Raw genomic sequence first — 14,901 nt, 5'->3', positions numbered from 1 at the left:
GAATTACATGCCATGCATCGGCCTTTTTTTGACGATCACTGTAGTTTGGGCAAGCTACATCCCAAATTACAGGCATTGCTTCCACCTTGGAAAAATAAATGAAAAAGTAATTACCAAATGCAAGATGAAATGAAGCCAACATTCATGACAAGGAAGATACAAACATACACATGCAGAACACATGAACATGTACATAACAGCACATGAGCATCGCAAAGTGTATCATTGCAAACAATCGGATAGATAGATATATCACAAATTAAAAAAAATATTACCTCCATGATTAGTTGGGAAACATTAATGCTCATCCTCCTATACCAAGACATGGCTAACACCTCACTACCAGAAACTCCCTCACAATAGATCACAATCAGGACACCTCACAATGGCTCTTCACACCTCACAATGGCTCTTCACACCTCGCTACCAGGAACTCCCTCACAATAGATCACAATCAGGACACCTCACAATGGCTCTTCACACCTCACAATGGCTCACAATGGATCTTCACACCTCACTACCAGGAACTCCCTCACAATAGATCACAATCAGGACACCTCACAATGGCTCTTCACACCTCCCAATGGTTCACAATGGCTCTTCACACCTCACTAACCACACCCCTAAGCTCTTGGCTGTGAGATCACTTCCTGCTGGCCATGATTTTTCTGTACAAAAAACGCAGCAAATAATCCTACATGCGTTTTTGCAGCGTTTTTGCAGCGTTTTTCCATCACCCATTCAAGTCAATGGGTTAAAAAACGCAGCAAAAACGCAGCAAAAGCGCTGAAAGAAGTGACCCAGCAAAGCAGAAAATACTGATCAAACAAAAACCCAATGTGTGTGCATGAGATTTCTGAAATCTCATAGGCTTTGCTGGTACTGTAAAAAGCAGCTGAAAATTAGCATAAAAAAACGCAGCAAAAATACGCAGCAAAAAAGTCCTGTGTGAACGTACCCAGAGTGGAGCGTCAACTGAAAGACACAGGCTCCTGCACATCTACTGTGCGCACACTATAACTGGGATACAATTACAGTAGTTTGTATTAAAGGGCTCTTCTTTGGTGAAAACATTTATCCTCTTCAGGGCTTCCAGAAAAAGCCAAGTGCAGCATGCAGCCACTTAGGGAATGCATGGATGAATGGATCAGTGGTCAAGTCAAGCATGCCACTCTATTCTCATGAGGCTAAAAGTTGCATATTCTGCGAATCTGTGCGGGTCCCAGCAGTCGGACCCCCACCAATCAATCTTATCACTTATCTTTTGGCCCGAGATACAGGGACTGATATGCAGCGATGACACCAGGAGGGTGAGTATGATGTCTTCTGCTCCCCATCCCCCCACAAAAAATTGTGCTGAAAATCTCGGTTTATACAGGAGTATATATGGTAGACTGTTTTGGCAGGGCCCTACTCTACTCTAACTTATTAAACATTTGTTAAAATGCCCAATATTCTTTTTAGGTATATTTTTCTTTTTCTTTAAGGGAATGAGTCACATACATTTTTTAAACTAATTAAACCAGATTGGGACTTTTTTCTATATAATTTGTATTTCTGATTGCAGATTATTGTATTCTGTTTTCTGTTGGTGGATATCGGTCTGCACTCAGACCGAAGTGCATGGACGGGCCGCGGGTCTCCTGTGACACGGCGCCGTGGGTGTGGTTTGCGATTCGTGCATGTTAAGCGTGCCTGTCAGACATTGACAGCGGCATTTAACATGTTAACAGCCGCGGGTGGATCGCAATGCCACCTGCGACTGTTAGGGGCAAATGACCGCTGATCAGATCAGCTGCCATGCACCAGAAAAGGTGTGGGCTCATCGCTGAAGCCCGCACCAAACTCCCCTCAGCAGCCTCCCCTCTCATCACTCCCCTCAGCAGTCTACCTTCTCCTCACTCCCCTCAGCAGGCTCCCATTTCCTCACTCCCCTTAACAACCTCCCCTCTCTTTACTCCCCTCAGCAGCTTCCCCTCTCTTCACTCCCCTCAGCAGCCTCCCATCTCCTCCCACCCATCAGCAGCCTCCTTTCTCTTCACTCCTCTCAGCTGCCTTCTTTCTCCCTCACTCACCTCAGCAGCCTCCCATCTCCTCACTCCCCTCAGCAGGCTCCCATCTCCTCACTCCCCTTAACAACCTCTCCTCTCTTCACTCCCCTCAACAGCTTCCCCTCTCTTCACTCCCCTCAGCAGCCTCCCATCTCCTCCCACCCATCAGCAGCCTCCTTTCTCTTCACTCCTCTCAGCTGCCTTCTTTCTCCCTCACTCCCCTCAGCAGCCTCCCATCTCCTCCCACCCATCAGCAGCCTCCTTTCTCTTCACTCCCCTTAGCAGCCTTCTATCTCCTCACTCACCTCAGCAGCCTCCCATCTCCTCACTCCCCTTAGCATCCTTCTATCTCCTCACTCACCTCAGCAGCCTCCCATCTCCTTACTCCCCTCAGCAGCCTCCCATCTCCTCCCTCCCCTCAGCAACCTCCTTTCTCCTCACTCCCCTCAACAGCCTCCTATCTCCTCACTCCCCTCAGCAGCCGTCCATCTCCTCTTCTCACTCCCCTCAGCAACCTCCCATCTCATCACTCACCTCAGCAGCCTTCCCCTCTCCTCACTTCCCTCTCCTCACTCCCCTCTGCAGCCTCTTCTGAGTCATCACACACTGCCCGCCGGTGACTTCAATGTCTCCTGTCTCTCAAGTGCCATGCTGCTCTGCTCTGGAATGAAGAAGATCGCTCAGAATGTCACATGACCGGAGTCAGGACCATGAAGAACTTGGGCCTGCAGCTTAAAGGTACAGCACTAATTTCTGGCCGCTGGATGCATTAACAAAAGTGTAGGTATATTTTTAAATCACTACAGTGTTGTTATGTATCTGGCTTGCAGCGGCCCTGAACTATTGCGACTCGAGCCCCAAAAGCAGAAGCAAGAGAGGAGGGCCCAGGCTGCCAGTACATCTGGGCCCCCCTTTTTGCTACTACTCACCAGACCCCTTACAGTAGTGTGATGCATCAGTATGTCCAATGTGGGAAATTGTTAATCCTATGCCATAAATTTACAATGGTGCAAGATTAAAATTCAGAGCAACACTTAGGGAACAGTTGTTGTTATTATTGAAATAAACAAAGAATAAAGCTAAAAAGAAAATGGGAACAGCCCCTTTTCCACTCATATTTGAGTTCTCCTTAGTATCGTACAGTATTCAGACTCATCAGACTTGGAGATACGGAATACAGATTATAGACAATATGGAAATATTTTGGTTGGAAACAGTGATGGAGATTTTGGACATCCTTTTGTGGATTGCAACAGTACATCATAGATAGAAACAATATGTTTTATACCCATATAGTCTGTAAATAGATATTAGGAGTATTTAAACCCCACAGCTGGCAACTAACAAATGCTTTGCACAGTGTCCCACCTGCCATGTTGACCATAGCTATGTGTCTGGGGTAGTTTGCACAGGATTTTCTGGCCAAGTTTACACTTTGTTGTACTGCCATAAAATGACTCAGATTCCAATTCATTCAACAGAAGCTTTTATATCCAAACCTCTGTACTTGTACCTTTATAAAATGCATAACTCCTACGAAGCTACTTAGAAAGGAAACCAGTAAAAGAAACTAAACTACAACATGTCTACATTTCAAATGTTATTTCAAGCTTCTTAGGGAAACTCTTACTAGATCAAAATATTATTATATTATTATTATATTATTATTATATTACACCAGCTAGCATCAATAGACATGTAGTCGTGTATATGCAAAGCAATTCAGTAGTCTGAAATTATTCCAGATTATTTTAGCCGTGATCAGTAGTGTTGAGCGATACCGTCCGATACTTGAAAGTATCGGTATCGGAAAGTATTGGCCGATACCGGCAAAGTATCGGATCCAATCCGATACTGATACCCGATACCAATACAAGTTAATGGGACTCATGTATCGGACGGTATCCCTGATAGTTCCCAGGGTCTGAAGGAGAGGAAACTCTCCTTCAGGCCCTGGGAACCATATTAATGTGTAAAATAAAGAATTAAAATAAAAAATATTGCTATACTCACCTCTCCGACGCAGCCTGCACCTTACCGAGGGAACCGGCAGCGTTGTTTGCTTAAAATTCGCGCTATAACTTCCTTACGCGAAGTCCCGGCTTGTGATTGGTCGCGCGCCGCCCATGTGGCCGGGACGCAACCAATCACAGCAAGCCGTGACGTAATTTCAGGTCCTTCAGGATTTTAAAATTACGTTCCGGCGTTGTGATTGGTTGCGTCGCGGTCACATGGGCGACGCAACCAATCACAAGCCGTGACATCACGGGAGGCAGGAGACGCGCGCATTTTAAAATGCGCGCGTGTCCAGCCTCCCGTGACGTCACGGCTTGTGATTGGTTGCGTCGCCCATGTGACCGCGACGCAACCAATCACAACGCCGGAACGTAATTTTAAAATCCTGAAGGACCTGAAATTACGTCACGGCTTGCTGTGATTGGTTGCGTCCCGGCCACATGGGCGGTGCGCGACCAATTACAAGCCGGGACTTTGCGTAAGGAAGTTAAAGCGCAAATTTTAAGCAAACAACGCTGCCGGTTCCCTCGGTAAGGTGCAGGCTGCGTCGGAAAGGTGAGTATAGCAATATTTTTTATTTTAATTCTTTATTTTACACATTAATGTTGTTTCGATACCGATACCCGATACCACAAAAGTATCGGAATACCGGTATCGGAATTCCGATACAGCAAATATCGGCCGATACCCGATACTTGCGGTATCGGAATGCTCAACACTAGTGATCAGTTAATAATTTGACCATACTGATGATATAATGACCTATCTTTGGATTAGTTCATTAGTATCAAATCAGTGGGGGATTTGACACCCAGTTTTAGCTTTCCTTTGGATAAATCATAATATGTTAGAAAAGGGAAATCCCTTTAAAAAAGACATTTCACCAGTTTTAGCATGTTAACCTGGCCACATAATGAAATATTTTCTGCGAAGCTAAATAGAATATGTATTTTTTTATTTCTCATCTCAATTATGTAGATAGTTATATGAAAAAGTTTGGGCACCCCTATTAATCTTAAGCATAATGTTTTATAAAAAATGTTTTTTGCAGCAGCTATTTCAGTTTCATATATCTAATAACTGTTGGACACAGTAATGTTTCTGCCTTGAAATAAGGTTTATTGTACTAACAGAAAATGTGCAATCTGCATTCAAGCAAAATTTGACAGGTGCATAAGTATGGGCACCCTGATCATTTTCTTATTTTAAATACTCCTACCTACTTTTTACTGACTTACTAAAGCACTTTTTTGTTTTTGTAACCTCATTGAGCTTTGAACTTCATAGCCAAGTGTATGCAATCATGAGAAAAGCTACTTAAAGTGGCCACTTGCAAGTTGTTCTCCTGTTTGAATCTCCTCTGAAGAGTGGCATCATGGGCTCCTCAAAACAACTGTCAAATGATCTGAAAACAAAGATTATTCAACATAGTTGTTCAGGGGAAGGATACAAAAAGCTGTCTCAGAGATTTAACCTGTCAATTTCCACTGTGAGGAACATAGTAAGGAAATGGAAGAACACAGGTACAGTTCATGTTAAGGCCAGAAGTGGCAGGCCAAGAAAAACATCAGAAAGGCAGAGAAAAAGAATGGTGAGATCAGTCACGGACAATCCTCAGACCACCTCCAGAGAGCTGCAGCATCAACTTGCTGCAGATGGTGTCACTGTGCATCGGTCAACTATACAACGCACTTTGCCACAAGGAGAAGCTGTATGGGAGAGTGATGCAAAAGAAGCCGTTTCTGCAAGCACGCCACAAACAGAGTCGGCTGAGGTATGCAAAAGCACATTTGGAGAAGCCAATTTCTTTTTGGAAGAAGGTCCTGTGGACTGATGAAACCAAGATTGAGTTGTTTGGTCATACAAAAAGGCGTTATGCATGGCGGCAAAAAAACACAGCATTCCAAGAAAAACACTTGCTACCCACAGAAAAAATTTGGTGGAGGTTCCATCATGCTTTGGGACTGTGTGGCCAATGCCGGCACCGGGAATCTTGTTAAAGTTGAGGGACACATGGATTCCTCTCAGTATCAGCAGATTCTTGACAATAATGTTCATGAATCAGTGACAAAGTTGAAGTTACGCAGGGGATGGATCTTTCAGCAAGACAATGATCCAAAACACCGCTCCAAATCTACTCAGGCATTCATGCAGAGGAACAATTACACTGTTCTGGAATGGCCATCCCAGTCCCCAGACCTGAATATCATTGAACATCTGTGGGATCATTTGAAGAGGGCTGTCCATGCTCGGCGACCATCAAACTTAACTGAACAGGAATTGTTTTGTAAAGAGTAATGGTCAAAAATACCTTCATCCAGGATCCAGGAACTCATTAAAAGCTACAGGAAGCGACTAGAGGCTGTTATTTTTGCAAAACGAGGATCTACTAAATATTAATGTCACTTTTCTGGTGAGGTGCCCATACTTATGCACCTGTCAAATTTTCTTTGAATGCAGATTGCACATTTTCTGTTAGTACAATAAACCTCATTTCAAGGCAGAAACATTACTGTGTCCAACAGTTATTAGATATATAAAACTGAAATAGCTGTTGCAAAAAAAACAATTTTTATAAAACATTAAGCTTAAGATTAATAGGGGTGCCCAAACTTTTTCATGTAACTGTATTAGCTTTTAACTTTTGGATTCTAATTTTTCATTTAACCAAGGAAGCATTAGAAGAGATTCATCATGGGGAGTTGTTACTTTTCCCCCTATATGACACTGACCTATTGTGATGGCACATCATTTAATCTTAGTTATCCAGCAAAAAGGAGCACTACCCTCAGGGTTGCCACCAGTAATTTCAAGGCACAATACGACAAAATTTTAGTGCCACCTTGAAACTCTGCCCAGGCTCCATCCCAGCTCTGCCTCCACCCCCCAATCCTTCCACAGTCCCATCACCCACTCTTGGGAAACTCCACTTCTGCACTACATCATCACCAATCACACACATTAACAGTTTCCATCGAACACCATATTACATACATAGATATCAGCTTTTGTTTTGGCCAAAAGATTTTTTTAAGCCTACCAACACAAAGTATACTCTTTTGGTCGGGCCCTACTCTACTCCAACTTATTTAACATTTTTTTAAAAAATATCCAATACTCAATTTAGGTATATTTTTGTTTATTTTCTTTAAGGTAATGTGTCATATACATTTTTTTAAATGACCAATAATACAGCATACAAGGGATAAATACCATCACACCATGACCAGACCACATATGAGCACCACATAGTGACTGAATAATACCACAGATAAGGGACAAATACCACCACATAATGACCAAATCACATATTACCACTACATAGTGATCAAGTAATGCCACACACTAGGACAATTACTGTCATACCATGACCAGACCACCACATATTGATCGAACAATACCACATACAAGGACAAATATTGCCACAATATGACCAGACCACATATTACCACCACATAGTGATCAAATAATACCACACACAGGGACATATACCTTCACACCATGACCAGACCACATATTACCACCACATAGTGATCAAATAATACGACATACTGAGACAAATAATGCCACACCATGATCAGAATACATACTACGATCACAGTGACCAATAATACCACATATAAAGAACAAACACTTTCACACCATGATTGGACCATATATTACCACTACATAGCGACCGAATACTACCACATACAAGGAAAAAATACAACCACTCAATGATCAGACCACATATTACCATCACATAGTGACTGAATAATACAACATACAAGGAACAAATACTGCCACAACATGACCAGATCACATATTACCACCACATAGTTACTGAATACTACAATACTAATCATAAATACAAAAACACAATATTAATATTACCATAAGTGCCATTATACACAGGAGCTCTATATACATAGTATACAGCGTATAGTAACAGACGAAATGCGCTGTGTATATAGTTTTCATCAGTTTGAATAAAAAACATTTTTTATCTACAAGCAACCTGAAATTTTTGCATCTTGATTTCTCTCGTTGGCTAAGACAGCGCCATTCTGTGGTCCTCCTGTCTGGCATCTATTTTGTAGGCTACTCCTTTTTCAAGGTCCAATCCCTCCCCACCAGGTCAGCAGCAGTCTCTTGCAAATACTTCCATACTTCAAGCCTCAATTTGCACAACCATATCAGGTGAGCAAATTCCTATAGATACTCACCCACTCAATTGATTATGTCTCACTGAGCTTAGATAGTGCCACATTTTTCTCCGTTAGGAACTTCAAAACTGATATACAATGTATAGTGTCAGTGTACAGTGATCACCAGTTACATTATACACAGGAGCTCTGTGTATATCTCATTGTGTATAGTGTCAGAGTACAGGTAACATACTGACTCACCAGTGACATTATCCACAGGAGCTCTGTATATAGTGTCAGTGTATAACATAAGCGTACAGGTAACACACTGACTCACCAATGATATCTCTGGTTGAAGATATTCATCTTTGCTTTTCTTCTTGATCTAATGCAGACCAACATCACTTCTTCTAGCCAAGACTTGTCATTACAGAAAATAACACAGTTATCTAGAGCACATTCCCCAATTTTTCCCCAACTTCTACACTACTCCAGATGAAGAAAAAAGCTAGTGTTGCCCTGCACAGTAACAGGACCCCTCACTGAAAATAGTATCCTCAAAAATAAAATATATCACAGAGGTAATAATCTCCCTTAATTAGCCTCTACAGTAATATGTCCAACACCTTGACACCTTTCTGTATTAACATCCCCCATCCTGGCCCATATATGTCTCATTTCTGCCCCTATGTGTCTCATCACTGGCCCCATGTGTCTCATTCCTGCTCCCATATGTTCTCCTGTCATGGCCCCATGTGCATATGTCTTCATATCCTGGCCTCATATGTCCTCCCATCCTGCCTCCATATGTCCTCCCATCATGGCCCCATATGTCTTCATTCTGCGGCCCCATGTGTCTCCATTCAGCCCAATACCTCTATGTCTCAATCCTGCCCTCATATGTCCTCAATCCTGTCCCCATACATGTCCTCCCATCCTGACTCCACATATGTCCCCATCCTGTCCCCCCATATGTCTCCATCCTGACCCCCATATGTCTCAATCTTGCCCTCATATATGTCCTCTCATCCTGGCACCATATATCTCTATCCTGCCCCCATACATGTTTGCTCATCCTGGTACCATATTTCTCCATCTAGCCCCCATATATGTCTCCATCCTGACCCCATATATGTCTCCATCCTGACCCCATGTATGTCCTCTCATCCTGCTCCCATATATGTCCTCTCACTCTGCCCCCCCATATGTCTCCCCATATTGTGGATTTTAGAGAAAAAAAGTTTCTCCTCACCTGGCATGCTACATCGATGTCCTCTTCCTCAACCATTTGAGGCTGCCGCATGACAGTGATGTGGATGGTGCCAATTCAGTCACCACTTTGTGCAATTGGCTGATAGCAGGATCAGTATTGGAGTGGTGACTGGACCTGCGCTGGCACCATCCCCATGACTGAATCCCAAACGCTGCCATGAGGAATAAAGTCCATTTCCTCCCGGTAGCGGGTCTCTAAATGTCGGTGCAGGGTAGGTTCAGAACGCTATTAACCTACAGATTAACCCCATATCTGCTGGTTAGAAGCAATTTTTCACATGACAGGTTCCCTTTTAGGTACTCATAAAGTCAACTATACTTTCATAGCTGAGAAAATGTTACAATTCGGTTTCCGGAAACTACATAATCTGGCTTCTGATATTTTGTAGCAAACTACCAACACAGAAGAAAGGTTTGTGCCTCTGATGTATCCAGGTAAAAGTGCCTAAATATTAGGCCAATTCATGTTCATAGCCCCTTAGCATAAAGTATAAAAGAGAATGTCTCTATTCACAGACAGCAGTGATCTTTAAATTGTGAGAAAGTAAATTACAAAGTACATTATAAAGTTGTATTTCTGTATTCTCATGAAACTGAAAAATGACGGTAGATAGATAGACATCTTTTATAGTCTTCAGTCGTCTAACGTATTTTCACAGATTTTAATAAAAGAAAAAATGAATTCTTATTGACAATCCATATGACTAGGAAATGTATGTTATGATCGGAAATATCATTACATGGAGAGCAATATAACTACTGCCTATGTCTAGTGGACAATTTGCTTTTAACACGTCAGGCTAGTTCACAATCTGTCCTAGATTATGTTCTAAGCAAGTGACCCACACGGAATACACATACAGTATTTCCACCTTTTTTTCTATTGTGTCTCAGCTATTCAGGTGTGTTTAGTAAAACAGATATGATCTGGAGGAACAGTTAAAATGTTTTGTGTGCAGAATGGGCCAAATGGCTTACATAATCTGTAAGAAACCTTCTCTGTCTTCCCCAAAAGAATGTGTGGAAGGAAAGTAATATTTAGCTGATGTATATGCAGCGCCCCAGAGTCCTGGTCGTTGCAGTAATGTCGCTCTGCCACTAAAGGGAGTGATGTTACGTCTGATTGCACTAAAGGAGTTCACCTGACCAGGTAACACACACTACACTTCACACTCCGGCCACCAGGGGGAGTGGTTCTATCTAGTAGGCCACTCCTCACACTCTGGTAAAACTGGGGATTGGACAGGAAGACAGGGAGAAGTAACTGGGAAGAGCTAGAGAGAGGACCTGTCAGAGATAGGATCCTGGCAGACTCCTGAGAGAACAACGCAACAAGTGAGCAACGGGAATACAGCAGAGAGAGGCGATAGGACCAGAAGGAGTCGTGCTGTAAGAACGAGGCAACATCCTTCTGAGGCGCAAACAGTCGGTGGCCGGAACGCCGAGCAAGTAAGAGACTACAAGCATTACTTCAAACCACGGCCGGACAGCCAATTATAGGTTGGCTGTCTCACTTAAACACCTAAGCAGACAACGGAGGCAGCTGTGGGAGAGGGGCGACTCTAGGGTCCCGGAAGAACTCCAGGACTACCCCGTCATACGGGTGCATCCTAACCATATCATCTGGGGGACGGAGAGAGAACGGACATCAGAGGCAGACAGAATCAGTTGTGAGGACTATCCCGGGGTGCTCAGCAGGGAAGGACTACAACACATAGGCGCTAGCAGGTAGATGCTGATTCTCACCTGTCAAGGGAACTCCTAATGTGCCTTTGGACCGGCCGGTCTCAGACAGCCCTGTTAACAGTGCTCTGGATTGACTATCTCGAAGCCTTCAGTAAAGAGGTAAAGAAACTGCAACCTTGTGTCCTCGTTATTTACTGCAACCTGCACCGCACCACCACAACATCATCACCATCCACACCTTTCATTGGACGCCCCTCAGCAGGGTCACGGACCGGGTCTAGCCACCATGACAACCCCAGAGCAGAGACTCAGAGGCCCGGTACCGAGTACCCCTCGGCCCTGCGGTAGTGGGGGCACTCCAACTTGGCGTCACAAACAGGATCTACTTAAGACTGAAGAATCAGGTCATTTGTGCCTTGGAACTGTGATTTATTGTGCTTGGACTGTGACTTATTGCAAAGACTGTGCATTGTTATTGCCGCCAAGAGTTCCCGCCACAATTCGCCATCGCCGCACACGGAGGGAGGAGCCTTAGCTTCGTGGGTGGAACCGGTCAAAAAGAAGCGCGGAACGAGAAAGCGCGGTAAAGTGCCAACCCCGGAAGAGGAACTCCGACCTCCAGCAGGTTAGTGGGATGAAGGGACAGCCATGTCTGAGTCAGGGGGAGCGGAGGCGGCGGTCGCAGCCGTGGATGCAGGGGCAGCTCCGGTCCCCATAGCGGACGTAGCCGCGGCCCTAATACCACCACCGGTGGCCGCAGAGCCCGCTGCCCCCATCAGCCAGTCGGACACTGCCGCTACCACAAAGGCCATAATGCCCTTCTCTATGCCGTACCTGCCCGGAGCGGCCTGGCTCCCGCGATACTCCAGGGAGTCGCACACATTAACTGATTTTAAAAAAGGAATCTGCAGTCTGCTCGAGTTCAATCCCCTGACGGAGCCTCAGAAGGTTCATATGATAATCGGCCAACTCTTCGGGGCGGCTCTGAGAGAAGTGAAGACCTGGCCCGCCGCGGATAAGGGAACTGCACAGCAGGTTTTTGCAAAGCTTAAAGCCACCTTCGATACCCGCACTGCTACAGAAATTAAACTGACTTTCTATGGATGCAAACAGAGACCGCAGGATAGCTTACGGGACTAAGCCATTAATCTCCAGGAGGCGCTGCGGGCCATTAAGCAGAGTGACCCCGACAGCATGCAGGATGAGGATAAACTCCTGAAGGAGCAGTTCATTGAGGGGCTCCTGTGCAGTCACCAACGGGGCCAATTGCACTTCCTGGTCATGCAAAATCCAGACTTGACTTTTGCGCAATTCAAGGATAAAGCTATCCAGGCGTTGCAGGAATGATAGCCCAGCCGTGCAGCGCCTCCTAGGTGTCCCGCTCTCACATACCACCAGGAGGTGGAGTTGGATGCCCCAGTCGCCGCCGAGGCCGATGCCCAGAGCCTAGAGGACGACTCCCATGCAGGACTCCGCCTCTAGATGCAGGAGCTGACCAAGAGCGTTGCCGCCCTGGCCCGGACGGTGCAGTCCTTACAGTAGGCCAACAAGGAGAAGATCCAGCTGGCCTCCAGACCAGAGGATGTCCCTTGGATGCGACAGAGGAGGACTCCGCCGACCAGAGGCCGGGACGACGATCGCTTCCATCGGGATGGACGACCCATCTGCCGCCGCTGTCATCAGGTGGGCCACCTTGCATGGTACTGTCCTTTAAACGAGCAACCCCTGGGGCAAAGGGCCAACCCCCAGGAGTAGGACGGTCAGGCCCACAGCATTGGAGAGCCAAATACATTGGAGGACGACCAGTTCTTCCTGTAGTGGTTGACGGTATCCCCATGAACGCTTTGCTGGACACCGGTTCTCAGGTGACGACTATGCCTTACATGCTTTATAAACGGTATTGGGAGGACACCGATATTACTCGTGGCCCCGATGATGATTTCACCATAATAGCCAGTAATGGTCAGCCGTTGCAACAAGTGGGGTATAAAGAGGTCACCATCAAGGTGGGGCGGGTGGAATTGAAAGCCCAAGGGATTGTGATTGTTGATATTGATCGCTGAGAATGTAATCCCATGATGACTATCGGTACTAATGTTATAGAAAATTGTCTTGCAGAAGATATTGTTCTGTTGCAACAGGTAGCAGAAACCACTGGCCACAGTGAACAACGCGCCCTGCAAAAAGAAATCAGAGCTCTGATGCAAAGACAGCAGGTAGAGCTGACTGGTGGTGAGATTGGTCGTGTCACTGTGAGTGATTCAACCCCCATCGCGATACCTCCCAGGAGTGAGATGTTAATATGGTGTCGGGCAGCCATAGGCCTCAGGGGTAAGGACTACCAGGCCTTGGTAGAACCCGTATATTCGGACAACAGGCCTACTATCCTGACAGCCCCGGGGGTTGTCGACGTCCACCAGGGGAGGGTGCCCGTACGTGTCCTCAATTGTGGGGAGGAAGAGGTCCACCTCACCAAGTATGGCACGCTCGCCAAACTGTTCGCTGTTAATAATAGTGTGATACAGACACCTGGACCCTTGGTCCCATCAAACGTGGCGGAGGACAACGGTTCTGCAGGGCACTCGAAAGATTGGTGTCGGGAATTGCATGTGGGCACTGACTCCACCCCATCCCATCAGAAATAGGGGGCCTACAGGGTGGTTCACGAGTACGAGCAGGTATTCAGCAAACACCCCTTGGATTTTGGACAGGTGAAAGGGATCCAACATCACATTCCCACGGGAGATCACCGACCCATAAAGGAGAGATATCGCCCTTTACCCCCAGCTCATTACCAGTGTTGCAAGACAAGTTGCGAGAAATGAAGGAGGCTGGGGTGGTGAGAGACAGTTGTAGCCCCTGGGCAGCTCCATTAGTCCTTGTTAAAAAGAAGGATGGTACAATGAGGATGTGTGTTGATTACAGGCAGTTGAATCACATTACACATAAGGACGCATACCCACTGCCCAGGATAGAGGAGTCTCTGGCTGCCTTAAAATCTGCTAACTACTTCTCTACCTTAGATCTCACCAGTGGGTACTGGCAGGTTCCCGTGGCGGAGGCGGACAAAGAGAAGATGGCCTTCACGACACCGATGGGTGTCTGCGAATTTAACTACATGCCCTTCGGATTATGCAATGCCCTGGGGACGTTCCAGAGGATGATGGAGTACTGCCTGGGGCACAAGAACTTTGAAACCGTACTGCTGTATTTGGATGATGTCATTGTCTTCTCTAAGACCTACGAAGACCATCTGAAGCACCTGGCTGAGGTGTTTGAAGTCCTGTCCAACTTTGGCTTAAAGGTGAAAACGTCCAAATGTCATCTGCTGAAACCTAAAGTGCAGTACCTGGGCCATGTGGTGAGCGCCGAAGGAGTGGCCCCAGACCCCGACAAGGTCACGGTGATCCAGGACTGGCCAAAGCCCAGCAACCTCCACGAAGTCCGGCAGTTCCTCGGGCTGGTAGGCTATTACCGGAGGTTCATTAAGGACTTCACCAAGAAGGCCGTGCCCTTGCAAGACCTGTTGGTGGGCCAATCAAAGAAAACCAAGGGGAGGAACACCCCATTCGATTGGAACAAGGGGCTGGAGGGATCCTTCACTTGCTTAAAGTCAGCACTGACGGGAGAAGAGGTACTGGCCTACCCTGAATACGACCAACCGTTTGTGCTGTACACAGATGCCAGCAATGTAGGATTGGGGGCCGTGCTGTCCCAGGTCCAGAAAGGCAAGGAGAGGGTAATCGCTT

This window comes from Ranitomeya variabilis, chromosome 4, assembly GCF_051348905.1.
Source record: "Ranitomeya variabilis isolate aRanVar5 chromosome 4, aRanVar5.hap1, whole genome shotgun sequence".
Taxonomy (NCBI): Eukaryota; Metazoa; Chordata; class Amphibia; order Anura; family Dendrobatidae; genus Ranitomeya; species Ranitomeya variabilis.
The sequence above is the reverse complement of the archived record's forward strand: the minus strand, read 5'-3'. Positions refer to the sequence as shown.